Source organism: Seriola aureovittata, chromosome 5 (genome assembly GCF_021018895.1).
Source record: "Seriola aureovittata isolate HTS-2021-v1 ecotype China chromosome 5, ASM2101889v1, whole genome shotgun sequence".
NCBI lineage: Eukaryota > Metazoa > Chordata > Actinopteri > Carangiformes > Carangidae > Seriola > Seriola aureovittata.
In genome coordinates, this window is record NC_079368.1 from 9197036 (window position 1) to 9215487 (window position 18452).

Sequence of the window (18452 nt, forward strand, 5' to 3'; positions counted from 1 at the left end):
TCCCAAGATGTGCTCATTTCCATTTTTTATAGTACATTTTTAATAATGCTGCACTGTGTAAAGCATGTGAAAAAATGACATAACTGCTCCACTTTTAAACGAAAATATAGAAAACTATTTAACCAGCAAGCATTGATATTTGTTAGTTTATTTTAAGTTTAGTATTAATCTGCAAATTTGTGTGTGTGTGTGTGTATGTGTGTGTGTGTGTGTGTGTGTGCGCGCACATGAGGAATGCCATGAAAACAAATACCTATAAAGGGAGTGTCACTGCTTCAAGCAATAGTTTGATGTTTTGTGAGATGAGCTTATTTATCTGAGAAGATTAATACCACTCTTGTACTTATATGCTAAATATGTAGCTAGCAGCCGGTTAGACTGAGCTTAGCACTGTAGACTGATTAGCACATTATATCTCATTATCTACACAAAAACACTTGGTAATGTGTTGGAATATTTCTCTGCCTTACAGTGAGCTTTAGGTGTAGTGAGAGGTGTTTCCCCATGTTTCCAGTATTTATGGTAAGCTAAGCTACCCGGCAGCTGGCTTCAGCTACATATTTAAACGTAGAGGTATGACAGTCGTATCAACCTCCTCAAAACTGTATCCCTCTGCAAAAAAAGCGAATAAGCATATTTTTCAAACTATTCCTTTAAAACAAAAGTTTGGGAACTTTTTACTTTGGTAAAGCAGTTGTTGAGTGGGGTTACAGAGATTTGAAAGCTTCCTAAATACAGTGAAGATTAGTTAAAGTTCACTATCACTGATAGTAATTCTGCACTATGTCAAATCTATCATCTCAGATCAGACGCCACAGTACAAAATCTTATCAAGTCCATGGTCTGGTGTCTGTCTGTCTCTCTGAGCATCTGGAAATGAAAAGAAGATTTGTGAAGCAGCTGTAGGAGTGTATCCATTCATTATTATTATTCAAATGATTTTATTGTACTTTTCCAAAACAAAAAAAAAAACATAAACTATCATCACTAAATACATGAACCAAACCAAGACACAGAGACCTGAAGACAACAAAAAACAAAACTCGTATAACAGACAATAGCTACTTCATAAGCTTTGCATCATAATCTCATTATGGAAACAGAAAATACAGGCAGATCATTTTACTCTGTAGCAGGATAAATGGAATCAAAATGACCCAAGAATGGTTGCCAGACATAAAAAAATTTCTGGACAGATCCCAGAGTTAAATATTTAAGCTTTTCCGCTTATCACCTCTCTGACCCATTGTTTATGCGAAGGAGGTGTGTGTATCCATTCATGACAGAAGTATTTAACCTTTCTCCTGTTGGGTTTTCACCTCGGCTTGAACAACTTCCCCCCCTGAAGAGATCATCCCTGCTCCCTCTCCTCGTTTAGACTAATGACAGGTTACTATTCTTTTCTTAATTCACTGTTTGACTTGCCAAATGCCTCTTTTCTCCACCTTGAGGTGTGGGATATTTGAAGTTGGCCCTAGGCTTTAAAGAGCTCATTGTAAATTGCTACCTTGATGACCTCAGTGAGCCTGCTAACTCATTTCTAATCGTCCAGCAAGGCGTGAGCTGCAGCTGTTGACCTCTGGTCATTGGGGGCTAGGCGTAGTGATTAAAAGAGAAGGGTGCTTGCAGGTAATTTGAGAATGGTCATTGTCTTTAAAATAACTATTTAATACATTTTACATTGTCATTATATAACTGTAGGTAGGCAAGGTGTGTGTAGATATGATTCATCTTCCTTGGAAAGGGAATACCTGTCAATATCTATTAATCATACCAACCCCTTATGTCATTCCACCAAGGCCATTATGGACCATTATGGGGTCTGTTGATGTTTGCCCACATGAGGCACAGCAACAGTTAATGGTCTAGGTCCCTGAGGAATGCATGCACCGTCACGCTTTCCCTCTTTGCATCAGACACCTGGCCCTCTTTCAGTGCCACCGTGCCATTTACATCTCAAAGGGGGACGACCAAGAAGGCTCTCTCTGTGCTCCCTTCCTTACTCCAGAAATGATCTGATTTATCTCTTCATCAACGGAAATATATGCCTTTAGAGAGCCATCCCGCCTCTCTCATCCCCAGCTAATAGAGATGGGAGAGAGAGCAGTAAAAAGAGAGACTTGTGATCCTCCGTGTGATCCCAGACCCAACGGACCCCTGTCACAGTGCTTGATTCATGTGATGCGGGTGACTTTCTTTCTGCTCCCAGGCTCAATGTGTTAAGGCATGGGAAGGGGGGTGAGGGGGGCGGGTGGGGTGGCATAACGCAAAGCAAAGGCGCCTGTGTTCCTGAGGTATCCGATTCCCACGTTTGATGGAGCATGACAGGTTGGCTCAGGTCAAATTAAAAGGCCGCTGTAACAAATATGAGGGCAGACATTGTGATCGTCTGTGCAGGTGAACTCTCCATGGCAGTGGGAATAAAAAGTTATTTATTGCACTGAGGGAAAACATTAGTGCAAGAGGCATTAAGAGGGGGGATCCCTGTGAGGGGGGCCGGGGTGGATAATTGAATCATCCCTGTGTTGTTGTTTTTTTTTCTGTGTGGACCTCTTAAGTTCATCTGCCAAAGGAAAAGCCCTCACTTTTCCCTCTCTTAGCATTTTGGATGACTGTGTTCTTTTCCACATCCAGACCTTTAAACCGAATGACATACAGCGTACCTGCCTTTTATTTTTACAGTATAGTATATACAGTATGTCATGAATACTAATAGTCTGCAGTCTGCTCTCCAGCCCTGCAGGTTTCGTCTTGGATATCGTCTCTTTCCAGACATAGCTTTGTAAATATTCTCCGTCCTCTGGCTCCTCTGAGCTATTTCTGTCCACCGCAAACAGAGACTACTGTAAAATAATGTTATAAATGCCTGCTAATGTTTTAAATCTGGAGCAGTGCCTGCAGCCTCAACTATTCCATCATGTGTTATACAAGGGTCTGTCTATCTTGGAAAATGTAGTTTTGGCACCTAGGTTGTTTCCATTGTGTCATTTTGCTTCCACAGATGGCTACATGTATGGTAAATACTCAGCAGGTAAATTTAACATAGAATAACACTCAAAAATTCTCACGGGTGCATTTAGCGAAGTACTTTAAATGTCATCACAGTTCTCATTCCAGCTACTCCCAGTGGACAGGCCGGACTGCATTAGGGAGGGTATGAAAATTATTGAGGTGGGACAGAAATACATTGTTTGTGGATCTCTATATTTGAACCAAGAGCTGCTAAATGAACAATTATGACCACTCTGACTGAATAAGCTAATGGCTCACAGGCTGAGGGGCTTCAGCACTTTCCCTACACCCAGTTTGGGTTGTGTTGAATATGCATTATATTGTAGGTTAACATTATATGATATATCTAACTTTGGCATAATTCTGTTATGACGCGAAATAAAGTGAAGGTGACTGTTTGAAATTAAATACAAATTTGGCGCATGGAAAAATTTAAACCCTTCCATGCGCTCCCAAAAATTTGAAACCACTCTCCCTAAAGCAAAAAGAAATTAAACCTACCCCTACCCCTTCTGTGACCACCCCCAGGTCCAACACACACACACACACACACACACACACACACACAAAATGACTTTCATACGCTCCCTTAGCAGCTTAGCAGATGTGAAAAAAACATTGAAAACTACAGCCACTTACTGGTTTTAAGGGGTTCAAATCACATGAAGCAACAAGGCTGTGTCTGTCAAGTGAGATTCAAACATGCGGGTGAAAAGGTAAGTGAGGCATAGTAATAGTGTCTGCTAATCACCTGCAGGCTGCTACGCCTACAGGACATTTTAGCTTAAAATGACGGGTGTGTGTGTGTGTGTGTGTGTGTGGGTGGGGGGGTGGGGGGGTTTACGTGGGGGGTAAGCGCTGCACACCTGCGTGGCTGTCATACTCCTTGAGGAGTTTTAGGCATTTCATTTAATCTCCATCAGTTGTTCCCCCCTCTCTGCACCCATCCTTCTGACCTCTTAACCCCTCAACATCCCCTGGCCCAGTAGAGCCAGAGGCTTGCGCAATTACGGCTGTGAAATCTTGTCAAGTAAATGAAGCATAAGGAGCAGCCACATTTTTCCTGACACTGCTGACGTCTGTTGACTTCAGTCAGTCTTCCCTCTCTGCTTGTGGCAATTAAAGCTGTCATGATAGTTTTTCACATCTTTATATTCTGATTGAGCTTTTGTTCCTCATTTGTCTGACACAAATCCCCTCTGTAATGAGGACTGTGAAACCTGAAGTTTCAACCTGAAGTTACTGGGGCCATATTCATAGCTTGCTCCTGATTACCTCCCTCCTCTGGCTCCTGTCCTCTGCTTTTCAGCCAGCACTGATAATAAGTAATTAACAGAGCCAGGTAGAGAATTAGCTGTTAAATGGCTCTCTCTCTCTCTCTCTGGGTGTTTGTTTACTCGCGTGTGTGCCTGCGGAGGCTCCTGGCCGTTGGGTGATGAGTTACAGACACAGATGGTGGGCATCAGCAGGCTGGCTGGGGGCAGATTAGCAGCCTCCCATGTCTGAGCAGCCCCGTCCCAGCCCGCTCCCACTCCCACTGAGCCCCAGAGGAGGGCCTGTCTGTAACTCTACTCACTTTGGCAAGCCTCATGTGTTGACGGAGGCCGACCATGGGCTTATCTCGTCTCATTCCACCACCAGTGGGCCAAGCAGGCTCGGGGCTCCCAGAGAGAAGGGGCGGGGGTGTCTGGTGGGGATGTCTGTGTGAAAACAGCCTTGTTTTGAAAAGGTAATGCTGCTGCCTCTAAGTGGCACAGGTTTTGTAATTAAAAGTAACTCTACACCACTAAATGGAGCCTTATCTAAATGTATGCACATTTTCTCCTTTATAGCATGGCGTCTAGGTGTTGAGCTTTAGGTGTGTCTTCATTAACCACTGAGTTATTGGCTTTAACCCTCTATGGCCTCATGTGTGTGGCACATGGCACCTTCCATGGGGATGTGTTGGTAATTCCCTCTTCCGCTGCATGAAAAACACCTACAGTGCAAATTTTGCCATTAAGCCATATTCACATTGCACTGGACAGGAAGCATAGTTGAAACAGTCCAGGTCAAAGGTCAGCCAGATGCAATGTAGAGGCCGCAGGAGGGGGGGAAACTGGGCAGCCTGTAGGTTAGCATCGGGGGTGTGTTTATTTTATAAACAGTGGGAGCAGATTAGTACTGGAGCCAGGCTCCCTCAACCATATGGGGAGGATGTCCTCTGTGTTAGGAGGCTCTTAATAAACCATTGTGTTCATAGCTGGAGACACACAGGCACTGGCATCATTTCTGGTCACCACTAATGATGAGATGATGTTGTTGCCAATACACATGTGTGGACCCAGGGATGCTTGGTCTGCACCACTTCCATTCTGGGCATAATAGAGTATTGAATGATTGTGTTTGTAGCAGCTCTCAAGTTTTGAGTCATCAGGGTGTTGGCACACGCAGGCCCTCATCACCGTTTAGCTGGGAGGTAAAAACAGGAAATGAATGGACCCCCCCAACCTTAGCGCCAGTCTAATGAATCCTGCTTGAAGATGTTTGTGTGTGGCTCATCTCCTGAAGACTTGCAGCCCCTTTTCCTGCCATTGTTTGGGGTTTTTGTGAGATGCAGTAGCAGTAAAGTCTCTTTGATGACTCAAACTGTCAACGCTGTCAAGCTGGACTGATGGGTCTCCATCGACACTTAAAGATTTACGCAAACACACTCCTGTTTGATGGTTTAAGTTCTCATCCGAAGTGCCTTACTGTATCATGAAGAAACACATTTTAGGATGAGGTATCAAACCTGAAATATGGCCATGTTTGATTTGTGCATACTCACTGACCCATGCACAGTGTAACATCACTGACTTTTACTTAAAATACAAACGCGCAATAGATAAATTCTGACTTTCAACACACCATTCAGATGATTTATCAAAACTTTGAGCAGAAAAGTGTCTCCCGGGCCTTCCCCTGGAGACTGGTACAGACAGTGAAGCAGATAAAGTATTCAGCTGTGCCAGGACACTGCAGGGCTGCTGACAAGCTGCAGGGAAACAGAGCATAAGGGGGTGTGCATAATCTACTTCAGTAGCAGCATCATTTACCCTCCTTGCTGAAGCATTTAGATCAGTGTCAGATGAGCTCACTACACCTTCATCCACACCACCCATCAAATTACAAATTATGTTCACTTCATAATAAAAACTGTTAATTAATTAATAATAAAATAATTAATTAATTACTTCTTGAGAACTAACTGTTTTTCCATTACATTTAGCTGTTGCAACTCTTTATCCATTACTTTTAGTTAACTATTTCGCCATTAATCTGTAACTCATCTTTTATTAAATAATGATTTCTATTTTTGATGATGATGATGGGGTGATGCTCTGTTTAGTGAAATGCTCTCCTTTCTCCACCAACCCTCTTTTCCAAATGAGTCAAAGGTCAGGCAGGTCAGCGCTCCTGCAGAGGGTTCAATGTCTCACTGACACCTCATCACAGCAATAATAAATGAACAACAATCTACCTTTATGTCACTCTGAGCTCTCTTTTTTTGTGGATTTACCGATGGACTGATGAAACAGAAGCGTTGTAATAGTTGTGGAGTCTTGCAGCCACTTCTTGGTCCCTCCTAAATCAGACAGTAGAGATTCTCAAGCTGGAGATGAGAATACCCCCTCACAGCGCTAGTGTTATGTGGACCAGATGAGGAGAAACCTGAGCGTTACAGGGGAGGAACCATAAACTGAACCAGCAATTTTGATGTGTAGCAGTGTAGACGGGGCCCCTCTAAAAGAACCGGCCGTGGAGAGGTCCAGTACTGTAAGTAAGACAGGCGTACAGTACTTGAGCAGGGTAAATATACACACTAAGGAACACAAAGCGGGACTTGTTTCACATGGAAAGAGCTCGAGCTTGGTTTTTCTGTTATTTACAATGAGCTGTGGGGATGAAACAGCAGCTCATGTATCAGCACAGAGGGTGTTGTGTCTTCAGGGCTGCGTGGACAAAGCTCCTTCATCTCCAGGCCGGGGTATGATTGAGGAGGATCAGGGCACAGCGGTGGGACTTGTTAGCCCTGCTGTTACAGACTGCTGGCTACATGCTTCAGTGACCTGGATCTGGTTGCAAAATATTGTTGGTTTATCTAGATTATGACTCAAAAAGATTGACTGTTGACTAATTCTATTCTGCAAACTCACTCTCATAAATACATAAAGGTGCACATGGGTTCAGCTGCAGGACAGTTCACAACTCTTTAAACACCTAATCCTAAATATCAGCACAATTCACAATATGTGCACACTAAATGCAACACAGGTTTCTTTGTCTAGCGCAAAAGGTGTTAGTTGAGATGGTGGTTCAGAGAGGGATAAGACTGAAAAACAATAATTATAGGGATTTAGCTACATTCAGTTCAGCCCCACTTTTATTCACTAAAACTTTGTTGTTTTTTATATTGACTTACTTTAAGTCTGTACACTGGAAACTAAAGGCATACCATATAAAGCAGTGTCAAAATTACAACAGGTTACATCATACTAAGATGGATTATAAGATTTATTTCAAGAGATAAACAATAATTAACAATGATAGGTTAATGATGACTAATTATCTAATCAGTGAATGTGTAATTACAATGTTTGATTACCCTTTGATACAGTAATTCCTGACTAGTTTAGCCATGTAAAAATGTAATTCTAATGCACGACATCACTGACTTTTGAACTTCACCATGATGAAAATAAACCGACTCCTCACAGGACAAAATATCTTCAATGTAACTGGAGTCAATGAAGCCACATAAGAGAACATCTGGAGTTTGAGCTTCAGCTGAGGTTTTGTCCATGCATTAATATGAACTCATTATGCCATATCATAAATCTTGCTATGGCCATGATTGCGTGTGTGTGTGTGTGTGTGTGTGTGTGTGTGTGTGTGTGTGTGTGTGCTGTTGTCACCTAAACTCAACCCCAGACTTACATCTGCTCCGAGCCTTAGATCATTGATAGATGTAAGAACATGATTGCTGCAGATGAGAAGAAAGCACTCATTCTTAATCACTGAGGAACGCATGAACACACGAATGAGTCAGAGATGCCTTTTTTGTTTTTTTCCATTTAAATGCAATTATAAGGAGTACTAACACGTAGATAAAGTACAATGTTTTTATTAACTAGCAACTGAACAGGGTCAACTGTGATTGCACTCAGTGTACCAAGTCCTTCATTTCTGCTATCTGATCTAAGCTTTTCAATGAATTGCAAGGTTATGTGAGGAGATTTGGCCTTGGAAGACGGAGGATGTGTGAGGGAGTAGGGCCCTGAGAAAGAGGAGTTATGCCGGGATGGCGTGCAGACCACGCCGGCCATAGAGATTAGAGAGGAGGCGAGAGCAAGCAGGCGCTGCCAGTGATAACAGCAGGAAAGATAATAAAGCAGAAGGTGTTTCCTGCGAGTCGTCCCCCCCCCCCCCCCAGCAAAGGTCCTCCTCCATCCACCACAAAGCTTTATTGTGGACTATACGTGCAGGCTAAAGTCTTGGTCGCCATCTTGAACTGATTTTGCTGTGTAGGCTTGCAAATCAAATAAAACTTAACTGATCTTTTCTATCACAGGAAAGGAGGCGGTGGCAGTGCTTACTGTACACACAGATGGACGGGCGATCATATACACACGCACACATGCACATCGAAGCACTCAAGATCCTATTGTGTTTGCTATCCTTAACCTCCTTGAGTCAAACAATGGTCCTGGCTCCTCACTGCCTCAGATAGTCGCTGTCCCCGTCATGATGCTCTCAGCCATTGTCCTGATGTTCCGCTGCTCTCGCTCCGAAGAGGAACTCATGATTCAGCTTTGGCCTCTTCAGATGTCACAGGTGCTCTCAATTTCATCACAAATTAGATGCTCAATCACGTTACTTTGAGCTCCTGTGAACCCCCATCTGAGAGAAACGTCACCACTAATAGTGTTTAAAGTTTCAGCCCCAACTGCTGAAGAAAGCTTTGTTTGGCTGCGCTGTGTTTCCAAGCTGTTGGTTCCAGCTGAAAGAGCCGCAAGAACCAACAGCATGCCCCAGCTGACTTTTAATCACACTCACCCAGGCACTGGCTCAGTCACAGAGAGTAGTAGGTCTGTAATTAGATGACAATGGGCCTCTCTCTGGTGCATTGAGGGCTGATGGGTGGCCACAGAATTATTGATCAAAGACGTAGGAACAGGAAGCGTAAGGGGGAGCAACAGGCTTGGTATAGATGTTTGGCTGTGTGAGCAACAGGTGACATCTCACAGGCCTGAATCCAGCTCCGGCCTGCTGTGAATAATTATATCCCATAGAGAGGTTGCCACCCAGGAGAAGTTATGCTTGAAGAAAGAAGTCTAATGGCAAAGGTCCTTTGAGATGAGAGGAAGCACAACTGGCCATGATTAGTCAGTTGTAACAGAACTGATGGGACAGAGCCCATATTAAAAGTAAGCTGTTAATGCAAGATCGCTTACCCAGAATTGACCCTTCACACTAAGCCACAACCTCCTTTATTACTGTTGCTACGCCTACCTGAAAGGGACACTATTCAGTTTACAATGAAAGAGTGGCAGATTTACCATTTAAACTCTTAGTATCATTTGAAACAGTACGGGCCGAGGTAGACAAAAGCAGACTTTTCAACTATTGTAATTTGTTAGTTTAAAACACTATCTCTAACTGACTTTTTAATGTTTCATGCTCATTCGCTGTATGAGTAAGTCTGATGGACAAAAGACAGCAACTACAGCTGCACGTGCCAGACACAAAATCAGCATCCTCACTAGCAGATGATCCATATAGAAGATGTGGACATAAATACAGTTGTTCTTGTAGTGTGGTACTAGTTAGTTAGTTACTAGTTTTATAAGTATTATGAGGAAAAATAAAACAGTAGACTATTATTTCACTTATTCTCAGTGTATTCTAACTCACACATTACAAACGAGACAGCGATTAATAGATTTATGCTTAATTGTCCTCTAGATGCGGCTTGTAAATGATGCTTGGCCTAAGTAACAGTGGGATAGGTTACTACTCTGGTGATAACCTTGTTAGCCAGCCATGCAAACAATGTTTAATGCATTTGTTTTGGAAGCCCCTCTGCCCTCATCAATCTCATTGTATATTGAGTAATCGCTTTTACTGCTACCTCATACACTTCAGGCATACGGATAAATCCAAAGCTCACAGCTGTGTTATGGTTGCTAAACTATTGAAAAGTCGCTGTTTGAAACTGCAATTTAGCAAATGGTTAATAGACAAAGAACTTCGTCAACTAAGTATCCTATTTTCAAGGACGTATTAGCTGTGGTCGTGAGTAATCACTTCAGCTAATTCTGGCAAAGGAAACACTGCAGGGAGAAAAACGCATTAATATTTAGTTGTGTGTTATATGATACGTGAAGGGATTTACTAAATTGGCCACACTTAAGTATCCTTTAACTATCATAAATTCCACTTAGAGTCACATCAACATGAACTTTGACCTTTCTGGCAAAAACCCATCAGTTACCACTTGTTCCACAGTCATACATGGGCCAAAATGTGCAAAATGCAGTGGCTCAATCAAGTATGAATAATCCTGTGTTGGTTGGATGGATCCAGGGGCGGCTGCAGCACACGTGTGTGTAGTGTGTGTGTGTGTGTGTGTGTGTGTGTGTAACAAGGCCCAAACCCAGATGGTGGAAGTGGTCCAGCTGCGGCTCCACATCACTGCTGCCCTGACCTCCGTGCTTCAGATATCTCTCTGATGTCATGGGAGGGGCTGCGATGGTCGGACCAGGAGGCCCTCGTCACCTCTGAGAGGAGGTGAAACTATCACAGGTTGCAGATAGCCGAGTGGGGGAGAAAAAGAAATATGCACCCAGGCTCCTTTTGTCAGCTCTGCTCCTTGCTCCAAAATTAATTTATTAACCGAGAGGATTCCAGGTTATTAAAGTGTAATTTTTCTATGTATTTGTTCCTGCATTCTCCTGTGCAATCAACTCAGAGAGAGCTGTGTGTTAACATAAGTAAACTGCATCATACGAGAGCTGATACTGTGTGTCTGGTGGGTGTGCTTTGAGATGCAAAGCTGCGCTCTCACGGCTGAAAGTGTGATGATGACTGCCTGTAGAGGATCTCATCAGCGTTGCTCTAAAGATGCAGGGGCCCCACAGGAAGTCATAGGAACCGGGAATCCATTCGGTGTGACGACAGGAGCCGCCTGTGAAAGACGCTCTCGCTGCTGAATACTGCACTGTACTCTGCTGATTACTCCTCTGCTCGGAGCTCCAGTTTACAGTTTCACATTACAGCAGCTCCCTCTGGACAGGATTTCCCAACAATAAAAAGTTGCGCGTCCCCACAACTTACAACTGAGAAAACAGTAGTGACTTTTTCTCAAGGTCCAGAAAGAGACGATGTGGCTCTTCTGATTCACACCATGACTAATCCAGTGTTTTTCATGAGAGGAGCTAATAATCTTTGGGTAAGAGGGAGAGTTTTTCTCCTGAGAGAGCGACAACACAGAGACGCAGCGTCTCACGTGAAAGGCTTTTGAAGTGTCCCTCCTTTCACTTCCCACACTGTCGGGCATCAACAACCCTACAGTGTGTCCCCCTCTCCTACATGTACTTCAGCTTGCAGAGCTTTCGAATTGTCTTGTTGAATCCCTTTCAGTGTAAAATACAAGGAAGTTGTAGTTGATGCTCTCTCTGATGCCTCGTTGGTAAAAGCCAGTGTTTTCTTCTTTTACTGCTTTTATGTGGAAAAACTATGGGCTTAGAATGTCCGACCTTTGGCTCAAGTGTATTGGGACCATTACTCAGGCATAATGTAATGCTCATGAATTCTATCACCCCCATCCATGTAGACTCACACACTGGTGATTTACACATTCCCTCCCTTTCTGCTTCTTAACCTTAAGCTATAAAACTATTTTATATCTTTGCTGACACTTTGTATTGTCAGGTTTTTCACATTTTTCCGGTTAAGTGACGAGAATTTATAACTTCATTCATATATTAAAAGATTGGTAAAGTCACTACAGAGTTGTGCTCTGCAGACATCTGAACGTCTTGTGTCCCAGCTCAGGTAAAGCTAATGCTGCAACAAATTATTATTTTTATTCATTAATTAATCTGCAGATTATTATTTCTATTGATTGATTAATCGTGCTTTCTATGAAATGGCAGAAAACAGTAAAAAATGCTGATTTTACTTTGATTTCCCAGGTGAAATCTTCACACTGTATGCTTTGTTTTGTACAAGCAACAGTTTAACACCCAAAGAAAATCAGTTTACTGCCATGTATGACAAAGAGAACAACAAATTCTTCCAGAAGGCGGGACCAGAGAAAGTTTGACATAATTCTTGAAATATAACTGAAATTATTACCCGATTATTATAGTAGTGGCAGTTTTTTCTCTCTGTGTAATAATCGTGTCAGCTCCACTTAAAGCAGACATAATGCATCACACAGATTTCTGTTCTGGCCATTGTAATGAGGCTGGAGTCTCACCTTCACCCTGCTGTGTATCTCCTCTCTTCCTCTCCACGGCTGCTCCCGTTTTCTCCTTATGAAAACAGGAAGAGGGTGTGTTTGGAGAACCAGAGCCTGAGGAGTCAAGCCGTTCACCAGTGACTTAAGCGTAGTCTTTGTGTGTGTGTGTGTGTGTGTGTGTGTGTGTGTGTGTGTGTGTGTAGGTGTGTGTGTGTGTGTGTGTGTGTGTGCATGCCAGGATAATTGCTTTCAGGGAGCCTCTGAATGCCTTACCCTTGTTTCTTCAGCTCTTCAGAGATCTGCAGTGTTTGCTTTGGGCATTGTGCCCCAAAGGCAACATCTTAGGAAACACACACACACACACACACACACACACATCTTAACTCTTGTGTACATGGCATCCTATCTGAAACATGCCGCTGCGTGTAGGCCTTTCACACATGACCCTATTACCAGCCGTCATGAAAAGTGTGAGCACTACCTATCTATCTGTCTGCCTGCTCACATGGACATTTTTCACTTGTTGACATCATTTACCGCATTATAGCTTCATTCCCTGCAATAGGCTCAACAGGGTCTCTTCCTGCGGTCTAGCAGGGGCTCCTGCACTGTTGAGTTGTGCAGGAATGTGAGAGCAGCATCGCAGGCGGACTACCAGCCTGTCAAAGCCCTGGTCTGGTGGGGGATTAAAGGTGAGCTGTGCCTCGCCCATTCCCCTCCCAGCAGGAGCTGTCATGCCGGCCGTGGCGTCCTGCCGCTGAGCCTCACTCCCATTGGGTGTAGGTCAGGGGCCAGCGTGAGGTCACACCGCTGGCTTCTGCAACTTCTACCGAGCATGCCCCTCTCTCACACACTGTACGACAGCTAGCATACATGGGATCTGACAACCCCACGCCTGAACAACAAAAGAAAAGAGGGAGGGCATTCTCTGCATGTACAGTGCTGTTGGACCGTATCAGTTTGGCCCTTTCATTACAATCTGGGAAGCTTTTATCACCAGATTTTGTTTTGTGATTCTGAGCTATTTCATTGCAAATATATTGCACGTAGCGTCTCCCAGTTGCTGCAAAGTTGCACAACCTTTCCATGGAGGATGGAATCACAGAAAATGTAATCTGTACCAACAGCATTTCGTGATTATATGACTAAGCTTACTAGCTAATTGCATGCTGGGGGTATTTTTTCGTCTGATAAGATGTTCCTCTGTGGAAACTCAACATACTTCCCTCATTTTCTGCCCCACGGTGCTTGTTAGCTGAGGAATTTGGTGGGTGTGTTTCTGAACAACCCAGGTCAGATAGATGCTGAAATGGAATGAGAGCTATGAGGAAAGTCTCCTGTATGGGAGGCAGAGATGTGAGCAGAGGGAGAGGAGCCAATGCGCAAAGATGAGGACAAACCTGAAGGTTGATGTACAGTAGTTTCTAGTAATGTCAGATTTGTGATCATTTGGTGCGTGAGTTCCCTCCCAGCAGCATTGTGGAGCATTAAAATTACATTTTGTGCTTTCTGTTTGTAATTTAATGCTTCATATGCAGCTGGAGTGAGAATATAGTGAGTTGATCTGCGGGGGCAGCTGGCTGTAACTTCAGAGGCTCTCAGTAATGACAGACAGCAGCTGGATGGCAGAGAGGGAAATCTCAGCGTCTGCCTTTGCAACTTTCTGGATATGATCTGCAGAGGAGTCTGCCTCGCGTAGCGTCTACCGAACAATAACAGCAGCGGTGGCCAGGCTATTAACAGAACTGTCCCTGCCTGAGCCAAGTGGTGCGTGCTCCTCCTCTACTACATCCACACTTACAATGTAATGCTGTAATCCTTCCTGTGAAATTTATTATGAAGACTATAAATCTTTCCAAACCTACCTCGCATTTCCCCTTTTAGCATTGCAGCTGGGGAGAATCCAGTTCCTCTTTCCCTTTTCCCTCTGCCAGACCAGCAAAATGTTTTCTCTGATGTTCCTCCACTGTGCTGTGACACTCTTTTGAACTACATTGTGCTTAGGTAAAGGTAAACTAACTCTGCTCTCTGCATGCCGTGCATGCAAATGGCAATTAAAGCAAGATTGGAGTCTGATAAGATTTAATCCTGCCGTACTCAGAAGACCTTTTACAGAACCTTTAGACATGTCAGCAGCATGTCTCTGCGGAGGGCAATATCAGTCTTTGTTTCAGACTGAAATATCTCAACAGCTATTGGATGGATTACCATGAAATTTTGTGCAGACATTCTTTTTCAACAAACAAGGATTCCTACTGACTTAAGTGATGCCTTGACTTTTCCTGTGGTGTCACTATGAGATTGATATTTGGGGGTTCTGGTAAAATATCAGTTATTTCAGTCATAGGATTTGATATAAAGATTCTTTCATCCTTCAGGGTGAATCTTTAAAACTTTGGAGATCACCTGACTTTCTATTTAGTGCCAATATCAGGTCAAATTTTAGTTTTAGTTTATTCTTCTATTCGTGACAGCTGGAGCTGTCCCCAGAAATGTCCCCATTTTTAACTTTAAATTAAAAAAAGACTGGTGAGAAGAAGGAGAGGAGGAAGACGGGAAAGGGCAAGAGTAAGGGAGGAGGAAAAGTAAAGAAAGGATTAAAGAGACTTCCAATGTGTTATTCTGAACAATAAAATACAAAAATGAGACAGGCAATGGGAATCTGTTGACCAAAGTATTGTATCTAACAGTGTATTATTTATTATTAAAGACTGGACAGGAAGCAGTCAAGTCTTATTAGTTAAGTTAACCTTAAACTGTTAAGAGTGCAAAGAGTGATCCAATTTCATCAGCTGGCATTCACTAAAGTTTATTACAGTGCAACCGTTACCATGATGAAAATACATGAAACCAGAACCGTCCCCTTTTTATTTCATAGATAAAAACATTGGACATTTTAATGAAACATTGACCACTGAACTGGAAATGTCGGCTTTCATCTCAGAAGTCACCTTACCGAAAAGTGATAATATTCCCATAAACCTCGGCTGTCCTGTGTTTAGTACTATTAGCACCAGCTGATGGTGAAACACTGTACCTTCTAAACATCAGTATTTCAGCATGATCACAATGAACGTGTTCGTATGCTGACATTAGCAGTTAGCCCACGCCTCAGCCTCACAGAGCCACTTGCATGGCTAAAGACTCTTTGAATACCTTCCACTCTGTAATTGGTCCTTTGACTGATGTTTTGACGCCGTTTCCACCTTCTTTTATTGATCTTATTTAGACACTCCCTTAAAGGTCAGAGGTCAAACCTGAGTAATGGAATCTATAGCCTGTAGTGATTGCAGTGTAGACCTGTTGACCTGGGCATTGTCTAAGTCAGCCTCAGGTTCAATAGCCTGACAGGTTGAGGTGAGTACGGTCAGCGGTGCTCTGTCACTTACTGCTCTCTGAGGAATGTTACATCCGTACACATGCATGCCTGGAAGGGGCCCTTAAAAGCAAAAGAGTCTAAAGTCAAAGTGTGGCATAAATTTTACTAAATTCCTTCTTCTGATGTGGTCAACTACGTCGCTGCAGTTGTACTACAAAGGAATTTGTGTTACACAATGTGTGAGGGCTTTACTGTGAGTAACCTGCTGTATGTCTGCATTAACACAGTCATATGTGCTGATTTATACAGTGTTGAAAGGATAAACATACACGGAAAGTGTTGGTCTTTCTTTTGCATGCAAGCACAATTTTATCACCTCTGGGATTTGTTTTTGTGAGGGACGTTCCTCCGCTCCTGAGACAGCAGCACAGATGATAGCCTGACCAGCTGAGACGTTAACTGCTCTTGTGTTCACTTGTTAAATTAAATCTTTCCTGTTTGCGTCTTAATGCCCTGAACTGATTCCCAATGGGGTTTTGTCGAGAGTGCCAACACAGGAGCAAAGTTCATTCTCGTGCGAGCTGACGCCATTTTTGACATCTATCCACAAACAATGTCCAACACAATGGACTGTAGCCGTTTCACAGTTTCTCAGACTCACAGTGTTGCCTTCCAGTTGACCAGTTGACCACAGGAGAGTTCAGTCCCCAGACCCTGTGTGGTTTCCTCTGCCTGGCCAGGGAGGATACTTCACTACCTCCTGTTTACACTTTACATTGGGGGCCAAAGAAAGTGATGGGACTTGGGAGAAAAATGCCTTGACACAGCAGGGGGCACGCACAAGCAGCCTGTTTTTAGACTGGAGTCATCCTGCTATTGTGGGTGCTTTACCCAAGAGCGGCACATAAGTCGACAGGGGAAGAAACCCCACTGCACCGCTGCACACGGCAATCAGCGCCTGCAGGCCGGAGCTGATGAAGGATCATGTCTGCAAAGGAGAAACAAAAGGCACTCCAACTTCTGTGAACCTCCAGGCAGCTGCTTTACACTGTAAAACATTCCCAGCAAGACAGTTAATTCATGATGTTCAGAATGCACAAACATGCATGTGTGAGTTTCGGCGTATACCCAGTATTATTTGGTTCGAGTTGACCAATTAGTGTTGAGAGTCACTTGGAAACCTGTCAAATTAAACTTAAAAAAAGAAATCTTGGCTGAGGTTCCAACATTGTTTATTGTATGCTCTTACACTGACTTCCAAATTTGAATCAGTGAATCATCTTGCCCTAAATATGTACCAACCATGGGGTTTATCAGGCTGCGTTGTCCAGGGTGGAGGGACAGGGCGTGGACCTGTGCGACCCTCTTTCTACATGAGAGGCTGGTCTGGACTGGGAGACAGATTTGACCAGTGCCCTCCTCTCTGCACCGAGGAGGTCCGGCTGATGGATGGGCTCTAATCAGCGGCAGACAGGCCTGCCACAGGAAACATCTCCCCATCACGTTTACGGAAACCAGCACTTCTCCAGAGACCTGCTGATAGCCACAGAGGGAGAGGGGGAGGGAGGCGAAAAACAATTGGATTCTCCTTTATTTTTTTACAAAGAAAATCAGCAGACTGTCCACTTTTCACTAACCAGAATATGATTTACAGGCCTGCTGCCAAATGGCATCCTAGAACAATACAGTAAACTGGAGCTTGATTGCCTTGGAAACAATTGCCAAAAACCTATTTTGGGAATGTGTGACTTGTTGTTTTCCCATTGCATTCTGTTCTTCTTGAAGCAGTGGTTTGAAATTTTGGGATATACTGTACACTTTTTCGCTTTCTCAAGAGCTGAATGAGAAGTTCAGCGCCCCCCCCCCCCCCCCCCCACTTCTTTCCTGCCTCAGTTCATACCGTGATTACTCACCTGCACAAGGGTTAAATATGTAGCATATTCATGCTAAGCCCCTCCTCTTCATGTGTGTCTACAGGAAGTCACACCTGTCAGATTTTGTTATGCACTCAGTGTCCTGGCCAAAGGGCTTTTCTGCCTCTGACAGGTGAGGCTTCTCTCCTGCAAGACAAATCCTCCCCAAAATCCCCCACCCCCCTATCCCTCGCCCCCCCCTGCATGTCAGGATGAGCAAGGCAATGGGTCGCCATCCGCTCTGCGTATGAATAGACCGGTCTGTCTGCCATGTTGGAATGCTGAGAGCTGTTTGCCTTTTGGGCCCGTGAAAGCTTGTCACTCCATATTGTGGTAGCAGAGATTATCCCTGAAAAGAGCCTGGGTGTCCTCCTTTCTCTTCCCTCCTCTCAAACTCCCTGACCTTGATCTTGCTGTCAAGCAGCCTCCTGCCCTCTACATAGACCCATGCAGTCACACTTGCACAGATGTGAGGAGGAGGCTCTGCCGCCCTTAAATTATATATGGAGGTTTCAGTGTGACCGAGGTTTCCACTTTAACATCATAGATTCATTTTGTAATTAGGTGGTTTGTTGATTGGGATATCACCTGCATTTCATTCATTGCATCATGTGTTGGAAAGTTAGTGGTCTGCACAGACTCATGAAAGAAAGGTAAGAGAGCAGGTTTGGGCTTGCCCTCTCAGTCGTAATCCTAAGGACCCTCAGGGTTGTACCCACCT